Source organism: Hetaerina americana, unplaced genomic scaffold (genome assembly GCF_022747635.1).
Source record: "Hetaerina americana unplaced genomic scaffold, ioHetAmer1.1.p SCAF_5, whole genome shotgun sequence".
NCBI lineage: Eukaryota > Metazoa > Arthropoda > Insecta > Odonata > Calopterygidae > Hetaerina > Hetaerina americana.
The window spans coordinates 62,154,241-62,165,930 of record NW_027287095.1 but is presented as its reverse complement, the minus strand read 5'-3'; positions in this window follow the sequence as shown (position 1 = coordinate 62,165,930).

The following is an 11,690-nucleotide window of genomic DNA, read 5'->3' as shown; positions in this document are numbered from 1 at the left end:
CATTTGTACGTCCAACCACATCTCTCTGTCTAGAGTAATTATTAACAAAGGAAATCATGACCTCCAGAAGAGATCCCAATAAACAATGCCCAATACCATTAACGACTGAACTTTGGATGCCACGCGTAAATGAACTAAGCATAAAAAATGAATATGGGTGAGCGTGCTGTCAAAATATAAGTTTACGAACATTTGAGCTCAGATGCGAGTCAGCAAAGTGCCGTATTTAGTCGTATATCGGGACACGTTCCTCTAAAGTATGAGCCCATTTATTAGAGTTGATTGTTCGCCCATAGTAAGGACACGAAATTTGCTTCGCCTTTAAGTACTTAGAAATAAATACGTCACAGTGATTATCAAAATTGCTTTTTTTAGAAAATGAGATTCTAAATGTTTCATATTGCGATTGTTTGCTGAGGATACGTAAATTGACTCGCATCTTTGAAATTTAGCCTGCACGGGCCGCTTGGAGGCAGGTGGCTCTGCTTCCTTGTCACACCCATTCTCCCAACAATCCTTGTGTTCCCCTTATCTCCCAACAATCTTTGAAACCGTTGTAAATTTTGAAAGGAGCTGAACACTTTCAGCAGTATATACTATCATTAAAAAACATAATTTTCAGTAAATCATCCTTGATGCTACACGTCTGATTTCTTCGGATTTCATAGAGTGGATTTTCCAAGAGGGAAACACGAATTACAAATTGAAGTAGATAAAAAATCTCTGCGAATTTTTTGGGCTTCCCAGATTTAATCAATCCTCTTAATGATTTCCTATTGCTTCTAATGATTAGAATCGGTTAACTATGTGTCAGTCATCCGCGAAGAAGTGATTCGTTCCTATACGGTCCTAACGCATTACGGAAGAATATTTGAGCAACTCCGATGGACTCGATCCAAGGAGACATAAATAAAAGACTGGACTTGAAAAAGTAAATTAGGCATTCCATACGTAAACGATTGTCCAACCTGAGTAAAATTAAGCACGAGAAAAGATTGACGTTAGTTCGCAATCCCAAATTTTCAAGTCACTGTCGACAATTTATTTGGAAATAGATGCCCTTACGCAGGAATTCCGGGCTCAAAATATAACGGCACAGCGCAAAAGATGAATATTTCATTTTAAGTTTACGTTTATTCAAGTATGATATTTATAGCTCAAATTTTAAAATAGGCATGGACATTACTAGCATTTCTATGTCAACAGTACGTTGTAATTACATCACTTCCTCAAACTCGAGGATATCTACTTGGAAAACTAAAGAAAGGCAATTTTTAATTACCTAAGTTTTTTCTGTCTTTCCATTTAATGTACGTCTCAGTATTGGAATCAACTAATTACCGTGGTGAGCGAGACGTGTTGGAAATGCAAGATGGATTAATCGAGAACTCATTGAGCTCTTCACCTCCTCCTTTAAAATTATGAGCTTCAAGATCTATGTTATCATTTCTTCTACCAGAAGAAGAAAAGAAGTAATCTGCAATTTATGCGGAACGCCCGTGTTTTGGTGAACTTTGAGAATGAACTTAAATTGAGTGATTGGATAGCGTTATCCAAGCAATGCGGAATGTAGCAGTGACTTAGTGGGATAAGTTCTCATCTCAAAACCTCTTAATGAATCAGACTGCACAAGGAATGGGAAGAAAATAAAGACTCAGGATAGGCATGGACAATAGGGTAATTTAGGCTGTTCAGGTACTCCGAGGAGGGGTGTGATAGCGGTTGGGGGTCGGTGAAATGAAAGTCGTTGGGTAATTGATTGAATCATTCATGCCTTCGGATGATTTATGTAAAAAATGGAATTTGGACTGAGAGATAAAAAATTCGAAGTATTCCTTTAATTGCTTCGATAAAATTGTACGTAAATGTTAAATTACATCCTTATGGAACCCTACAAGTCACCAGAAAAGTGTGTGGCGTGGAATGCATATACACCAGGCATGCCCAGTAATCAAAGAAAATAATAAATATTATTTGGTAGTCTAAAGTTTAAGGTAGGTTTTGGATAGGCAAAGACTGAACGTGCCTACATTCCTTAGCCTCGTTTAACAAGTTACACCGGATGCCCCACGGTACCATAAATAAAATAAAAATACATTGGACCTGTGGCTATTTATATATCACCCTAGTAACACAGGAATCTGCTCATTTTACGCAAGAAAATATTTGCATGGTGTCTTATCAAATTTTTCTTCCATTTCTTACTATTGATATCCCAAATGTTTTATAAAATTTTATTTAGATTTCCAAGGGATAAAAATACTAAATTTCATAGTGTCATTTCAAAGCTTCTTTGATATTAATTCAAAAGAGCGTCAAAGGCGCAGTACGCAGTGAATAAAATAGATCGTACAAATATAGATTAGAGCATCATTTAAATCGCTAGTACGTGAAAAATTAACGTAATTTCAAACGGTATTAGAACATTGCTTTGGTTTTTATGTGACACTGAAATCATTGTCGCCACAAAAGCCGATGACTCGAAGGTTGAGGATTTTATGTGCCAACTATTTGATGTAAAGATCAGGTTTTGAATAGATTATACCTTGGAAAACCTGGAAAATCAGGAATGAACACATTAAAAATAAGTAAGTTGAGGGTATAATCAGAGTCCAACTAAACCGCTACTGCTATAAGAGAGACCAAAAGCCAGTACTGTACAGAGAGCAATAAACCCGCTACAACTTGAAGACTTAACCATCAAAGAGCAGTTAAGCTTGAATAAATATAAATCTCATTTCTCTAAATTCTATGAGGTGGGAAACATAGCAACCTTCCCAAAAATTTAAGTACAGCCTACTTGCTTCCTGGACATTTCTTTGATATTATTTTCCATCTCCTTTCAGGTGTGCCTCTAAACGCATAACATTCACCCTCGGGAAACGTCCAAAAAAGGGAATGGCCAATCGATGGCATTCAAATAAGAAAAGTTCGTATTCTTTGAAATGGACACGTCACTCACATCCCCGGTATGTCGCACCTCCGGATCGCGAACATTCCACCGGTGGTCGTAGGCCGCCGCGAGGTGAATCGAATTCATGAAAAAAAAGACGAACGAGAGATGAAAACTCTCCTCCTGTCGGCCTTGCGAAAAATCTTCCTGCTCTTAATGGCGTCGATATTATGCACGCGGCGGAGACCGGGAGGGGAACCATAATCGAGAGGCGGGGCAGTTTAGGAGGGGCGGCGGGAGGCAGGAGGGGCGGCGGGGGGCCGGGGGGGCGGGGCACGGAAAGAGATCCCGACGGGCTGGGAAGACAAGGGAGGTGGGAGCGGTGCAAAACAAGGAACGTTCCCATCTCAAGGTTGAAAAATTCGGGACAAACCGGGATCGGCAGCGAGGGAAAATATCGAAGCATCGCAGGAAAAAAAATTCATTCTTCGTTGTGTCGCTTTCTGCAGTCAAGAGATAATACCCGATTTTAATTGAACTTCGGTTGAAGGCGTAAATCGCATTGAATTACAGTCCATAGTCAGAAATATTGATTCGCGTCCCATTTTCTTTCATCAGAATGATTCACCAATTTTAACTCAGCCTTGAATTAATGTATCAGCGCAATACGGTCTTCTTTTCACTAAAAAACGAAATAAATAGAAGCATCGTAGTATAAGTAAATATGTAATTGAAATAAACCGCACCAATACAAAGTGGCATTTTACTAAAAATATATTATCTATTACGCTTACATTGAGTGTCTGGCATTAATAGTTCGTTTGGATTAACCCTGCGACGGGGTTTACATATCTGATATCACCTGTCAGTAAGCGTGCGTTTTGTTGATCAAATGAATGACGCGTGTCCGAAGTTGTTAAATATTATCAAATATTTGTGACTCAAATATTGACCAGTAAAATATTTCTACCTGGTCAAACACCAGTTACATTGTTTCCAGCCGAATGAAAAAATAAAAGACCAATAACCTTTGAGTAATTTTTGTCGTGGTAATTTGGGCTAAGTATCACGATCGTGATCATAATCGGAATAACCTAAATAGGTAAACATTTCTTCAATGATGCTTACGATTAAATGTCCACGAATAATCCCTCTGCCTATCTTAGTTAGCGTGCATTTCACGTTCAACGCTGAAATATTTTAATTCCACTACACGAAAAACAGTTACTAAAAGTCATATAAGTAAATAATATGGTGCCAAAACACGAAAATCATCAAAATTGTTCCAGAGAACACTATGAGAATATATACAACATTTACTATCCATCCCACTTACACGTACTCAAAGAACGTTACATATTTGCAAATATGGTCGCCCAAATATGGCGCACACAGTTCTCCAAAACTGAATCAAACTTCATAACGTAAAACACGTTCAATTCGATCGCACGAAACGTTATTCATTATTTAGAATTCAAAAAGTGTTAAGCCATTAATATGCGATTCAAGCTTACCTCTGTTGAAATCATAGAGTTCTAACATTTTATTCTCTCGAAAACTAGACGTAACAAGATGTTACCTTGACTGATTTTTATTAATCTAGCATTGAACTACTAATAATTAAAGAAATAATAAGTTCAATAATCAATGCACTACATAACTTTCCTTAATTACATACTAATCATTCTAAGTTAAATGCTCACTATTAACATTATAAATAATCAATTCTCAACTGCAGCTGTGTAAGGCTTTTGGAAATTTTGCATGTTTACGCCAGGTGCATGAATTTTCACCGTAAATTATTTCCTCTTCATCAATATGTAAATTGTTTCTGATTGATACGACTTCTCATTAGGCTATTACTCAAGATTTTTCTACTCTTTCAGCTGCAGAAATGCATACTGCGTCCCTCAAATACGAAGAGAAAGTACCAACGTACGTACGATCATCCCGTTCTTGCTACACCTATATAAATTTCGGGATGGCCTTCGGTTCAGTGCAGCAGTACTGAGGGGGCGTGTCCAACTTATTTATCGAAACCGGCTTTCGATTGGCTAGTTCTAAAAAATTTTATGGTCAATTAAAAATTGAAGAGTCACCATGACGAACCCTCCACCATTCCCTTTTCTGCGCGTGCTCCTGTACCCACGCAAAGCCTCGCGATAGTTCACGTCAGGGAAACGCTTTCAAAACCGAGACCCTCGAATCTGTCCCTTATCCCCCTCCTCCAGCCCCGCCCATTAAAATGAAGTATTCAGAACGGGCATCGGAGAATGGTCAAGATAATCCATTAAAACCGGCCTCTGCCCCCCCCCCCCCCCCCACAAAGCCGTCCTTCTACAGGACCGACTTGGATCCGAACAAATTCATTCCCGAAATTGTGTCATTGGAAAGCGATTAGTGTCTGCTTTCAGACTCAAGGCCTACGTGTAACATGGGCGATTTGTCCGAAATCACAGACGAGGGTAAGTACTTGCTGGGAATTGATGATCGAGAGAGCGCGAAAGGATTGTTTCCTTTCTTCACGGGACGTCTGTTTTAAGGAATACGACGGCAGAATTAAATCACCTCGACCGAATCTCAGCAGGAACACCGTTGTTGGGAGCACGAAATCACATAAACCTGCCAGACATTTATAAAGTGGTTTCGAGCTAATGGTCTACAAGATCGATTCAGCAAGATGAGAGAGACAGGAGTAAACACGAAGACTACATAAATGGGAAAATGTAAATAGTAAATAGAGCGCGTTTATTTTGGACAATATTGAAATTCATTAATCAAAAAACCGTTACTTACTGCCTGGTCATGTTCCGATAGATCTGCTGACAATTAAAGGAAGTTCATGCCGAAAACATTTTTACCCACGATTTAGGTGAGATACCCAAATTTGAAAGATATTCGCATTAAATTTTCTACACCCGTCAAAGATTTATGTAAAGAATGATAAGCATGCGTAACATTAGTAAGTCATATTTATATAATAAGTTAAAGTGTCATTTTTAATTTGGTTCTATTAAAAATGCACCCTTTATTATAACTGGAATGTTACCCGATGGAGCGTCTTAAATAATTACAAATTGTACCCTTCCAGATGAAAGCATTGGACGTTTCTATATTCAAGTTTTGAGACCCTAAGTCCCTTGACTTGGGCATGGGTCTCTTGATGTATTTAGAAGGAATAGATTGATGTCAGTCCAGAATTGCATCGGGTTTCTCTGCACCCTTCCCCCGGGACGTGAATTCTAACTGTCCCCAAAACTGCTTGCCAAATCAAATTACGCACTTGTCATCAGAAGTTTATGTATTTATTTATATAAGGTATTCGTGGTGATTTGACGCAATACTAACGTATTGAATAATAAAAAAAACTTGGCATATTCCACATTCTCATTTAAATGAAACCTAATCGATTTCCGTATGCTTACATCATAATCAACAGGTAATGATATCTTATTAAGCATCTAAATCGGCCAAGAGTTATTTGAATTAAATGTGACGGTACAAATATGATGATTGCACAAAGAAAATAGGATGCATTAAGACAGGGATTCAAACCCAGGCACCTCGATTTCCGGCAGAGTGCTATAGACAGTTGAGCTATCGAGATCTCCTCTCACACATTGAATTTCTCAAGGGAAACTAGCAGGTGACTCTGGTAAAGTTGCTATTTGGGCATAATCCGCAGTTTCTTTGCATTTATAAAGGTTTAGAAAATTAATAATCTTCTTTCACTGTATAAAAATCAACATCTAACGACATTTCTAATGATAATAACATCCAGATTTTACGAGAGCGTTAGGTCTGCCTTCATCAAAGTTCCTTCAATTGCTCCATGTATGTGGGGTGGTATTTTCAACGTCCTGCTGTAAGAGGAACCATGAACACTTCCACATGGGAAATAATACTAGCATTGCAGTATATTTATAAAGTTGTAACGATATTTATTAACAGGAGCATAATTAAGATTGCATGAGGTCATGGCAGGAGGTTGTCCAGCCACGGCTGATTGTTGAGACCGGCATTGTAAACCCTTTTAGCATTAGATTAAATAAGGCTTTCAGCACTAGAAGTCAAAATAAGATATTCATCTTTTCATTACGAACTGAAGTTGGTATACAGTCAGCTAAAAATTCTACCAATATGGGCATGATTTTTAGAATTGATTGCACCTATCATTTCATTGAACTCGTCCACTGGAATGCGTATAAGGTTCATACCAACAATCTAAATCATTCAATCTCCGCAGTCCTTACTGTTGGTCACCGTTCGAACCAGCAATTCTTTTTCTCGCTGATATCGCACTCAAGCTCGATGGGAACTCGACCAAGGCACGCACGCTTCATTGGGTGTTACTTTTTTGACCCCATAGGTAGCCTATCTCCTCATCAATTACCATATACATACACCCGAGGTCGCTATGTGACCTCGCACGAAATAATCGGCTGCGATGCTTAATCATAGCCCCATTAATAGTCGTTTCTTTTTTAAAATCCACGACATGTGCCGAAACACAGATCCGACCATTCCGAGCCATCATAAAAAAGGAGAGAAAGGATCGTAGGGGGAGGGATCCCGAGATAAGTTAACCGTTGTCGGCCCGGATTGTCTGGGCGCATACGTGGTTATTATCCCTGCTCGCTTCGGACGTGATCTCGATGGGATTGTCGGAGGTCTGAGGATCGGAACCTCTCCTAAGAAAACTATTCGCCCTCAACGCCTTAATCAACAACCGCTGGGGTAATCGGAGATGAATGGCGGCTCCCATCCCACGCACGATTCTTAATTCCGATTCCCAGGAGGACTAATACCCAACCATCAATTATGACTCATGTCAAACGATGACAGGCGACCTTGTGGAGGGGTCTCTGCGACCGCGAGAGGAGAAAGGAGGGCCCCTCTGTCCGGACGGATTAGTGACGATTAGACGGGTGGAATTCTGGCGGAGAGGCCATTAAGTGTCAATAACCAGCGCGATCGATTGGGGCTAACAATAGTAAATCCTCGCGGCGATTGTTAGCGATGGCGACAGCCACGACTTTTATTCATAGCTCATTCAATCGACCCAATATAGGTTCCACTTGGCAAAATGTGACTAGCATATAGTTATCTCTTTTATCGGAACTTTATTTTTGCCGCCATTGTGTTTCCATCAATTTTCCTCAGCACCATTTTCCTATCGCTTTCCTTTTCTCTTCTGCTACTGGCGATCATGTCTCTTCACAAAGGTAAAACGTAGGTATATTCGAGAAGGCTCCATGACTTTTTATTGACGGATTCATTGTGCACATTATTTACCATTTACAGTTATTATATCGGTTTTTTAGAGAAAGCGTTCTTCGCTTGAGCAATCCATTTTATGCCATATTTTCATCTTCCATGTATAGGATATAAGTAAAACTAGAGGACATGGCACGCATGCATCACTTAGAAACATTAATAAAGAACACTCGCTCGAAATGTTGGACGTTTCCATGGTGATCTTCCGCCTTGATCAGGAAAAGAAAACTTGAGGAGGAAAGAAGGAAATGGGTTTAGGTGATTAGGTGCATTGCGGGGAGGAATACTAAATGCATAATGAAGGAAATATTTGATGTATTATGATTAGATCTAGAAATGTACGAGTTCTTACTTCCGAGTTCGTAGCGGAATCGGGGAAGGATTCTAAGAGGAGAAGAGAAAAGCTGCGGTCGAAAGGCAGGCCACGAGAATCAGTATGCATAGAAATAGGGAGGGTGGACAGGGATTAGGATTGGGTTGACAAGCGGTGATAATTTCTGTGAAGGGGGAGTGAAGTTTTACACTCGCCAATATAGGAGGGGAAAAAGTTGAAAAATAAAACGGCTTAAAAGACATTTTAGGGAGACAGCCGGTGTTGGGTCGAAATGAACAGGTGACATGAGGATTTGAGGGACTTGGGAGGGAGGGAGTAGAACGGATGAGAGGGCATGCCTTGAAGCGTGGCTGGTTGCAGGGCGATGGTCTGATAACGGGTTGAAAGATATTTTTGGAGTTTTCGGGCCGTTAGAAGGATACACAGAGGTTATGGGGCAAGATGGATGGAGGAGGTGAATTCGCTATGTGTTAAATGGGAGATAAATGTTTGAGCATACATTTTAATATGCGTGTTCCCGAGTAATATCTGGTACATTGGTTGAGTGTCCCGGGTGTCGTACGTACATTTGCGAGTGTGGTTGGTGGAAGAAAGGGTAATTTTTTTTAAAGATCTCCGTGTATCTTCGTTTGAGCAGCGTGGATTGAATGTTGTCAATGTATTTGTTTAGATCGTTGGTGTCATTGCTAAGTCCATTACCTCTGATTGGATGTCATCGGAGAAGGAGCGTTTAGTGCTGAAGGAATAGCAACTTCTGTGGTGCAGATATTGCTGGTGATTTGTCGGTTTTATTTATGCTGATGTATATGGTTTTGAAAGCATACACCGATTTCGAGGAAATCATACTGTTAAAAATCGAGGAAGTGAATCTAACGGAGAGAGATGAGTTTAGACTTGAAATGAAAGCTCTAAGGGAATCTAGACCATGGGTCCAAAGAAGAAAAATATCAGCGATGTATTGGGTCCATAAAAGTGATGCGTGGACTAGGCCGGAGAAGGGCTAGGTTGTACATAAAGAGATCGGTATACATGTAAGCTTTATGAGTGCCCATAGTAGTGTCTTTTGTCGGAAGGTAGGAACGTTCATTGAAAAGAAAAGCATTTTTTGTTTATAGAAGTTTTGAAATATCCAATAGAAACCAAGTAGAAGGGAGGCGAGGAATCAGTCTTCGGGAAATAAAGTGGTTTAGGGAAGCCAAAACTTGATCGTAAGTAATGGGTGATGGATGTGTAGCGTGAGATGACGTCGATAGTATTCGTGAGCAGGTTTGACTTGAGGAGGGGCATTGAGACGGTTGAGGGCATGGCGGCTTGTCACGTAAAGGATTGCAAATATTGATCTCCAAAATTTTTTCAACAGATGAATGAAAACAATAAACAAAGGAACGATATATGTATATGGTGGACTTCATGGTTACTGGGCGACATTTAGAATTGGGGGTCCTAGGATCCAGAAGAGACAGGATGGAAAATGTCTTGTGGGGATTGGTCTTCGTGAGGTCCGGATTCATTAGAAAAGGTCGATCCAAGGCCGATTTCGATTTCAAAGTTCGAAGACTTTTGTCCAGTTCCCAGATAAAGGTTTGCCGAGTGCTTGAACATACTAATATTTGAGTAGAGGTTACATGAAATGATTTAGCATGTGTTTTATTCTAGTTTACGGGTGGTGACCAAACACCCCCCGCCACACGCCCTTATGGCGGCTAGCGTGGTAATGTGTAGATGTAGTTATGACGAATTGATTAGTTACATTCTGAAACTTATTAGGAGGTGCAGCGGGCACATCAGGGGCAGTAATTCGCCCATCGGACAGACAACGAACCCGTTACTCCTGGATCGTGGAGCTTTTCTCTGATATGAGATTTTCTTTCCATCCTCCTTATTTCCCCACCTCCTTAGCTTCCTAATAAGCATACTTTCCAAATGGACCCAGCAGTTTACTCTTCTCACAATTATCACCACTTAAAATATCGCCTGACATGCATGAAACTTTCCGTCATGGCCACCAATTTCGCTGTCACCGGATAAAATTCAAATTTTGATACGGCAGCACTGAAGAATTGGCGCCAGCAAATATTTGTCTTCTCTCACTGCAAACCCCTAAGTTGTGGGACAAAAAATCTCCATCGATAAAAACTGCGCGTCGAGAATTTTTTGATGGACTTCCTCCCTTTGTTCCATTTTTAAAGAATAATAAACCGAGTGACAGGTTCGAGGAACGCGCCGCCAATGGAGATATCTGACTGTGGTATTTATAAAATGATACATCAGACCTAGAGCTTGGGAGTAGCTCAGACACATTTTTTTCCAAACTCACTTTTAGGAACTTCCAAAGTGTTGATATTATCATTCCTATCCTTCTAATGTGATGCATAGGGTCTAATAAATAATAATAATAGACCATGAAAATTAGTATAATTTCATTTTCCTCCATTCCGTTTTAATTTTGTTTAGTTGACGCCATTGTAACATTTCATAATTAAAAATTCTTTTCTAAATCAGGGAAGCAGTCAGATCAACTGAGGATAGGGGGGATCAACTTTGTGAGGCTTCTTTCGAATTTAATCTTTAAATGGGTATCTTATGCCATGGCACCAAAATTAACCCAGAAGAGGGTAGTTTCAAATAATGCATCATTACCAGCTCAACAGCAAATAGCTTTAAACTCATTTTCTAAAGAAAATTTAATCGTTTGCCTTCTTTGTGCGTGTCTGTCTTTATGAGAAATATTCGAAGGGGGTCAGTATACCATGACGTCTCCCTTCTTCTTAAACGTCATGTTCGTCATTGTTCCACGAATAAAAAATGCACCCGCAAATGATAAATAATTCATGATTAGTTTTTTTAGTGTGTTTTTCAATTGTAAATAATTTTATTTTACAATATTCGGCTCTGTATTTTAACATTTGGTATACATTTATTCAGAGTTCGGCAATCGTTTTTACTTGTCCTTCAAGCATTATGGACGGTGCTGAACTAGATTTTAGTACTTAAATTTGAAATATGTCAACAAATATGCATATTTATAACATAATATATACCTGAAACTTCTTTAAGAAATAATGAAAAACTGAAAAAAAACACGAGGAGGAAGAAAGCAAATTATCGGCTGATTCGGATTTTCCTGTTGTTTCCACTGATGTGTGTGAGTGTGTGTTTCCTTTTGTGAACCGTAAGTTAGAAAAT